This window comes from Aulostomus chinensis, chromosome 14 (genome assembly GCF_037954235.1).
Source record: "Aulostomus chinensis isolate RoL2024-O1b breed Wild chromosome 14, RoL_Achi_v1.0, whole genome shotgun sequence".
Lineage (NCBI taxonomy): Eukaryota > Metazoa > Chordata > Actinopteri > Syngnathiformes > Aulostomidae > Aulostomus > Aulostomus chinensis.
Genome location: NC_141333.1, coordinates 8778399 through 8784398, shown reverse-complemented (window position 1 = coordinate 8784398; position 6000 = coordinate 8778399). Strand labels below are relative to the sequence as shown.

Sequence of the window (6000 nt, the reverse complement as noted above, 5' to 3'; positions counted from 1 at the left end):
GCCTTTTTTTTATGATTTTTTTTCCACGATTGTAGACGATCACAGAGCTATGAGAGCCAGATGAGTGGAGTTTTTTCTGGGGATTAAAGAAAGGCCGGTCACTCACCACTGCTGCTCCAGGTGGCTCCAAGGCCTCACGTGGTTGCAGCCGGTGATGCTCTTCAAATGTGGAGAATAAATAACACACATGTAAAACCAGAGAATAATGCAATGAAGCAATAAAGAGCCAGACGATTAGTCAACATTGCTGTGTGTGTGTGTGTGTGTGTGTGTGTGTGTGTGTGTTACAGTACCTGCCTTGCACACTTGCTATTTGGGAGGTTCACTATGTGAGCCTGAAACAGAAGTAACATCTTGTTGGAACCACATCTGCCATGTTTCATGGTTCCATGAAGTGATGGCTTCAGTGTCCCCTGACCTGGCATCTCACACACCTCTCAGTGCTCAACCCTCCTTTTTTGTTGTTGCACAAAAAACTGTAGTGCTGCACGTTTGTCTCCACCTTCTGACAGTAAGAGTCATCTTAAACAGCTGTGGACTCCGTTTGTAGTGTTGCTGCAGTAAAAGAGTGGTTTTTGAGCGTCGCACAACAATGAAGTGATTCATTTCACCATCAGAATTTGATCCATTTGGTTTGTTCACATTCGGAAAACCTAGCAGAGCAACACGATAAAGTTATTCTCACTCGTTTTTGTTTTGTTTGCTTTCCTAGTGTTTTCCTTTGATCAGCCAGAGAAGGTTATTGCAAAAGAAACATCTCAAAAGTCATCCCACCAAAACAGACTTTGGGCCACCAATCAGCCTGATTAACTAACCAAAAAACAGTGTGCTTCGTTTATTTTAGCGACTTATATAAGCTCACAAATGAATTTCACATTTTCTTTTATTTGATGCCGTGGTACAACTGGAATCACTCATCCTGGGATTTTAGTTTAAAACTAAAACTTCATGCTCAGATTTGTGGTACTGTAGATAGATTTGGTTTGATAAAAATCCTTGTAATCACGACACTTTTGGTATTTGAACTAATGGTTAACCTAATTTGCTTCTGAAGATTGTGTTACACAAACGTAATTTGTGGACCACCTTGTGTTTAATTTGGTCTCTCTGCCTAATTGAAACTTCTACAACTTTAACGTAAAAGGGCCATCGGCAACTGTGTAATTATACGGTATTAATGAGGTCACAGTGGACGGAGGTGTTGTAGAGCAGTGAATTATACTGAACGGGCCTTTCATTCGGCAGCCAAAAAATTAAGAACGCCTCTCAGTATAATTCAGTCCAGTTCAACAACACTGTAAAACTACAACTTCAATATAGAAACGCGCATTAGTTTATACATTTATTGCCGCTTCATTTGGTTGTGTCAGTGTGTCTGAGTGCACTTAGTGAAGAGGCCAGTGACTGAATAGTTAATCTGAGATGTGTTAGCAGCGTGTGTTAGCAGCGTGTGTTAGCAGCGGGCTCCATTTAGGCAGATCTGTCCTTGTGCGTGGAGTGACTGTGACACTAAATACAATGGGACCATAATTAATTTCCCACCTCTGTGCACCCTGTAATATTATGTCACCATGGATACTGTGAATAGGGCTGAAGTTACACAAAATCAGCATGCAAACACAAAAACAACAAATAAGCACGAGAGCAGAAGAAGTGACTCTCCGAGACGTTCTCATTTTTTTCACCACTAAAGCATTAGAGAGCTTTAACCGAGCTATCACACACTGCAGGATGTTTGAGCTGCGCATTGTCACCTGAAATCAAGATCATTAAAAGCTAACATTTAGCTTAGTAATAATACTTTATAAAATTACTAGACTTTGCTTGACAAAGAAAAGAATTTGACATGAAGAAACATGACAAATTGATCTTGTGTGATCCCTCTGCGATGGTTCTGCTCATTTCTCTGCTTCAAAGACGACAGAGGACTGTTAATGATTAAACATGAAATGTTCCTCATGGACCTCAGATCAGAGCATGAGACCTTTAGGGATTTAAATTCAAATCAGAGGATCAGTCAAATGCTACTCCATGGCATTAGATAGAGGACAGTTCTGATTGGGTTTGTATGCTAATTGGACACCATGTCTTTGTTTGAATGCTATGACATCACTTCGGCCTTTAGACATCAAAAGTGAGTTGGTACGTCACTACATGCAGCTGCTAAGCTGTATGAAAATATCCCTCTGAAGCTGAAGATTTCAGTGTGACTCTCTTTCCCAACCATCATATGTATCTTCTTCTTCGACATTCAGTCCCATGTCCCTGTCCCTGTCTCACTATGTTTACTCTTGACAGATTTGACCTCTGAGTTAATTCCAGTCACTCTTATCCTTTTCCTTGAGCCTTTGCTAGCTGCTAGCTCGTAGCAGTCAGCTGACAGCCTCTGTGCATTTCCTGCTCAGTGGCAGATGGCCGACACAGTTGGCAAGAAGATAGCGAAATGAGTCCGATATTATTGATGGGAATGAAAACAGAGCTTAAAGACAGTGAATATTATAGATTCATATTCACTAACTGAAGAAAAACACAACTGATATTCAGCTGAATAACTATTCATAAAAATGAGGAGGAAACTTTGCGGCAGTAGCATGAGTTGGCTCCTTTTCCGCAGCCATCAAATCATTTAGCTCAATCCAAAGTCATTTTGTGAGGTTCTCTGTTCCACTGCAGATTCTCTTGAGGTTTGTTACACTGGAAAATCAATTATAATTCTGAACATTACCATTGGAAACCACTCTGGAAAGTTTGTGAAGTTGATCATGCATGTTAATGCCTTCTTAGAATTAAGTAATTACTTTGTTTCTCTATTAATAGAAAGCAAATTTAGAGAAAATCAATCAGCAACTATTTTAATACTAAAATGATTCTGAATGGAATAATTTGGAGTTTTGACCAGTTGATACAACAAATAAAATAAAAATAGAACTAAAAACGAAAATCACTCCAAAGTTTTTTTCAGTATTATCAACCAATGAGATTCTAACTCTGACCAAAATGCTCTGGAGCTGAAGCTCCTTTCCTGCAGTGCCTGTGATTCCAGTCAGTCTGGTGACAGTCACACTTGGCCATCACTATTTCCACTAATATTCTTTGGTTATCGGAAATCCTCCCAGTTTACTGCCTGTTAAGATTATCTTCTGCACAGTAAAAAATGTAAACATGCATCACATGATCATGGAGAGTGTCACGGGTTGCAGTCTTTCACCCCTGGTTTTTCTGTGTCACCCTGAACGCATCACCACTCACTTTCTCACTCCTTCAGCCAACCTCCTCCGCCACACCGGCTCAACCACCTGCACCTCTCCCCATGTTGTGTAGGTCTCCCTCTCCCTTTGTTCTCCTGGACTCCTGCAGCCAATAAGGCTTTTGAAATTCTAAAGGCACGCTTCACCACTGCTCCCATTCTGCATGTCCTTGACCCTGAAAAACAGTTTGTGGTGGAAGAGGATGCCTCTGATGTGGGGGTGGGGGCTGTGCTGTCTCAACATTCAGCCTCAGACCAGAAGCTCCACCCGTGTGCCTTCTTTCCTTGCCCCTTGACCCCTGCAGAACAAAACTACAACGATGGAAACCAAGAACTGCTAGCAGTCAAACTAGCCTTGGAGGAATGGTGGCACTGGCTGACAGGAACTAATGTTCCATTTCTTGTCTGGACAGATCATAAAAACCTGGAGAACATTTACACAGCCAAACACTTAAACTCACATCAAGCCTGCTGGTCACTCCTTTTTACATGGTTCAACTTCTCTCTATCCTACCACCCTGGGTCCAGAAATGTCAAGCCCGATGCTCTGTCATGTCAGTTTTTGAAGGGAAATTCCCCAGTTGAGGCTGCCCCTCTTTTGCCCCCCTCCAGTCTTGCTGCCTCACTCTCTTGGGACATTGAGGAAAGAGTCAAAGCTGACTCAGCTGACCAACCTGGACCCAGTGCTTGCCCCCCTGATCATCTGTTTGTACCTGCAGCATTAAGGTCAGCTGTGCAGTGGTCACATTCATCCAAGCTCACCTGTCACCCTGGGGTACACAGAGCCAAGGAGTTCCTGTCACAACAGTTCTGGTGGCCCACAATGGAAGAGGATGTGTGTGAATTTGTCAAACCAGCCCTATTTGCAACCAACAAAAAACATCCCATCAGGTTCCTGCTGGCAACCTTCATCCACTCTCACACTCCCTCAGTCTATATGTATTCATCCCACCTTCCATGTCTCCAGAATCAAACCGCTCCAGAAAGTCCCTTGGTACCCCAAACTCCTCCCCCCCCTCCTCCTGGCATGGTTGAAGGCGGGCCTGTTTATGCTGGCCGACGCCTTCTTTGTTCTTGTCGGTGAGGCATGCAATATTTGGTTGACTGGGAAGGCTATGGGCCAGAAGAAAGGTCTTGGGTTCCTGCTACTTTTATTGTCGACCCTCAACTCATTGCTGACTTTCACCAAAAGAACCCTGATCAGCCCCCTCTCTCATCCACCACTGCTGACTCCTGGCGATCTGCCCAACAGTCCCGTCCCTTTCCACCAGTGCAACTGGACAAAGAGGAGGAGAACAATCAGGAAACTCAAGACAATCAAGAAAATCATGGTAATGTTGACTGTGTGGATGTTCAGGATAATCAGGATGCATCTCTTCCCTGGACCCCCTCCCACCCTGCCCTGGATATGGAATGGTCTGCTTCACAGGGAGGAAGTAAAGAGCAGTATCCTGCTGGAACGCCATCCTGTCACTATCTCAGGTGCATCAAATCCAAGCACAAAGTCAGGAAGTGAAATCTTTCACTGAGCGTATCAGTTTGGGTGACAGCAGTGTCTGGTTCACTCAAGAGGATATAAGAGACAATAGCTGGGCGTTTGGACTGTGTAGAGCACACAATGACCATAGTATCAACAAGGAGCCTCTCTCTCTCTCTCTTTCTCTCTCACACACACACACACACACACACACACACACACACACACACACACACACACACACACACAAAACGCGTGGGACAGTACAGTAGTGTAGGATGGCAACGTGAAATTCAATCACAAGTGGAGGTGCATTTTAATGTGTGAACTCACTCTCTCACCTTTCCACTTGCAATCACATCACTCGCGATGCGTCGGGGCCAGCAGGGCCAGGTCTGAACTAAGAGTCTCACAACTTGCTTGAGCACAAGCCGCGAAACATTGGAAACCAGCAACAAGGCTAAGAAGGAAGCACTACACAATGGAAGTGAGCTAAACTGAGCTTTTGGAAGGTGAAGGAGCAGATAAGCAACCTCACCAACATGGTGACCTCATTTGTCACTGTCCCTGACACGGCGCCGATATCACCTGATGTTACAACCTACATTCAAATAAACCTCAACATCTTATGATGAGGTGGTGAACACTACATATGCGCGTGCACGCACACACACACACACACACACACACACACACACACACACACACACACACACACACACACACACACTACATTGTTAACAGGGCAACACAATTGATCGAAAATGAACCAAAACTGTATTGTGACCTCATTTAATTTTCAAATATCAGGGAAGTGCAGGTTTATGTGTCAAACCACTATTTCACATAAATATTTTGGATTTGCTCTGACATCTTTTTCCCCAAATACATCCCCACTAAAGTCCTATATAGAAGGAAATAGTATGATGTAAAAGAAATGAACATTTCCTCTAATATTACAATCAAACTGTGTCAAAATATCCACAAATAATATTTCTTAAAATTTGTGCAGATATTCTATTTTTAGTACATTTACTGGTATTTCTTAATTAGTAAACATACTGAAATCCTACCATTTTTACTACTATTTTTTTATTTGCATTGCCAAACTGAAGAATTCTTCTCCCTTATCCTCATTTAATGCAACGTCAGTATTTGGATTTGTTGGACTATCACTGCCTCAGTGGGACTCAACTGGTTTGCAAGAATCTATGGAACTCAGTGTGTGACTGATGCGACTTATATCGTGTGACGCTTACTGGAAGCTTGAGTTGTA

General features: G+C 43.0%; 1 long non-coding RNA gene across 1 annotated transcript in view; it reads right to left on the bottom strand.

The window, feature by feature from the left end:
• Positions 1-116: 116 nt before the first annotated feature.
• Positions 117-6000, bottom strand: part of LOC147249641 (uncharacterized) — a 15986-nt gene continuing 10102 nt past the window's right edge. The window contains exons 2-3 of the long non-coding RNA XR_015119171.1: positions 294-335; positions 117-159 (exon numbers count right to left, since the gene is read on the bottom strand). This is a non-coding gene — a long non-coding RNA (uncharacterized LOC147249641). The remainder of the gene's footprint in view (positions 160-293; positions 336-6000) is intronic.